Source organism: Octopus bimaculoides, chromosome 10, assembly GCF_001194135.2.
Source record: "Octopus bimaculoides isolate UCB-OBI-ISO-001 chromosome 10, ASM119413v2, whole genome shotgun sequence".
NCBI lineage: Eukaryota > Metazoa > Mollusca > Cephalopoda > Octopoda > Octopodidae > Octopus > Octopus bimaculoides.
In genome coordinates, this window is record NC_068990.1 from 2,912,883 (window position 1) to 2,915,680 (window position 2,798).

The 2,798-nt window shown below is 35.0% G+C and overlaps 1 long non-coding RNA gene across 3 annotated transcripts in view; it reads right to left on the reverse strand.

Moving 5' to 3' along the window:
* Positions 1-2,798, reverse strand: part of LOC106871020 (uncharacterized) — a 250,799-nt gene that overhangs the window by 3,423 nt on the left and 244,578 nt on the right. The window lies entirely within an intron of this gene.

Sequence of the window (2,798 nt, forward strand, 5' to 3'; positions counted from 1 at the left end):
GTTCCCCACAGTGGGGTGTTTCGGAACAAGTTGTCCATATTTGTTTCCGTTTCTCCGATTTCTGCGTTTATGCATCCGTATATAACCCTTAACCCTTGTTGTAAAATTTCATGAAAAAAATTTGAAAAGTTAAGGAGTGGGTGTATTAAAAAGACTAAAAGTAGATTTTTTTTGCATATTCAGAATTTTCGTTAGAGACAAGGTCGGAATCCGTAGAAAAAAAATGCAGAAAAGGCTTATTCTCAGTGTTCTCACACACACACATATATATATATATATATATAATGAAAAAGTTTTAAACGGGGAATTATTCCATTTAATATAATGCTTATAATAGAGATTATGGCATAGATTATACTTTATACCCCTTGTATATTTAACTATGCGTGTATATTCCTTATTTTTGCTTCTGGTGTTTTCTGCCTTTCTATTAGAACCGTTTACCTGACAATTTACTTAAAGTGAAAAAATCATGTGCAACAGATAAGTCGCCTTGATAACATATATCTGTGTACCAGACATTTAGCTGTTATTTTTAGCATGAGTTATCTGGTGAGGGCTGGCTTCATTTGCCTTCATTGCCTGTTGTTTTAGTAGAAATCTACGGAAACACAAAGACACAACACAGAAAATGTAACAAATATGAGCGACTTGTTCCGAAACACCCCCGAGTAGGGAACATTTGTCAAAAATAAACCCCAATTTTTTTCCCGAAATTCTTATATGCTTGGAATCTACATAGTCCAAGGTGTATCTGTAGACAACTTCATTTAGACAACTGCAATGATGTAAACATACGTGTGTGTATGTGTGTGTAAATAGCTGGTTACTTAGTTACTATGTTGACATTGACAAAACAGTTAAGTGAAAGTGCTAATAAGTCGAACTGTACCAAGAATAATCACATGAGATTTAAATGTCAAATATCAAATCTTAATAAGGCGACTTATTCCAAAAATGTCCGAAATATGTACCACATTTAATTAATTGAAAAAAAGGCGTCTATCTCGTTATGAAATGTTTTTCTAACATGGAAGTACCTTTAGAAATCCTTTTTTCTCAGAAAGTATCACAACTGTAAAGATGTATAGATATGTGTGTGTGTGTAAATAGATGGTTAGGACACCAAAGACAAGAAGTTCAAACACTGGAAATTGAGAAAACGATTTGAAGAAGTGTATCTTTCTATAGAGAGCAATATTCTTTGCCTGTAAAATCTTAATTTTTTTCCTCTTGTATGAAGATGAAAGCCGCTATCACCGAATCTACATTTGTGGGGAGGAGAACAATTTCGGATGGCTTTTACGGCTCCTCTACTTCAGATGCCTTGAAACTGGCTGCTGTAACTTGGGTGAAACTAATAGGTATTTCCTTTGCGTTCTCATTTTTTGAATTACCAGGCAGCGCTGGGAACTCTTCACTTGATAATTCAGAATCGTTCGACGTTTCTGCCACATCCGTTATTATATCCAACAATATTTGTTCCATAATATCTTTTTTTAAACAATCAATATTTTAAAAATAATTATGTTCACCCCTTAAAAGGGAAAACAATCAATTATTCACCCCTCAATAGGAGAAATATAACAGCAAAAATTCAAGAAGTTCAACAATAATAATTCCAACAGTAAAATAAACTTACTGTAAGCCACAACGAAGTGAACAGGAGAAAGGAGCAGTGCTCGTAACATTTGCAGATCCTATAAGGAAGATGGCACCGTTAATATTCCAGGCTAACATTTACAGTCCTACACATTAGGAGTTATGCTCCTGGAAACATGGCAGTTGAAAATTGACGGAAATATATGACTCGCAAATTAGGGGTTCAGAGTAATGCGCTCCGTGAAAGCATAAGCATCACACAGAAAAGAAATACAAGAATTGTGCTACTGGCTGAAGTGCCATCCAGTTTGGCAGAATCATGTCTTTTCTTGTAATCCAAACCATTTCCAGTTTAGGTAGGAATGATTAGCTCTAGACAGGTGTATCATTCAGTTTCCAATGTTCCTAATATGAGCGGAAAAGCTGAAAAGAAATGCTTCACTCATCCGCATAGGTGGTTCTGATAAGTAGAATTGAGGCATCTGTGATCTCAGGGAGTATTAGCGTCAAAGTTTGAGGGACACCAATAACTCGGCAGTCATAGGATCTAAAGGAGCTGTGCGGTCAGTATGTGTTGTGTCGAAGGTAAAGTTTAATGTTTGGTTCCGTTCCTCTATTCTTTGACTATTCGATAAAATATTGCATTAATGGGGAATGTCAACTAACCTCTATAGCTACTAAATTTATGGGCGTTAATTAATGCGAAATATTGTGAAAATTTACACACGTACATGCCCAGTCGTGCACACAGGCATACACGTGAGTGCGCGCGCGGAGTTTATGTTTGGAGATTTTTCCTCATTAATACAGAGTGAAAATTGATCAGAAAATTAAGGGACAAAATGTCATTACAAGCTCTTCTACGTTTCAACAACATCAGAATAATGAGTTATAGAGAAATATCATTACTTTCGTCAACGAATATAAATATCTACTTAGTTTTATTAATGCTATACGTATTAAGTAAGATTATGCAAAATTATATATTAAAACAACAGATTAATTATAAAATATATGATCGGAATATATATTAATCACAATCTTCCACGACATTCTCATTCTAAAATTCATTAATAATTCGCATCTAAACCCACAAACACACACACATAGCTATACTTACGATTTAACGGAACACACATACATATGAAGAGAGAGAGAGAGAGAGAGAGAGAGAGAGAGAGAGAGAGAGAGAGAGA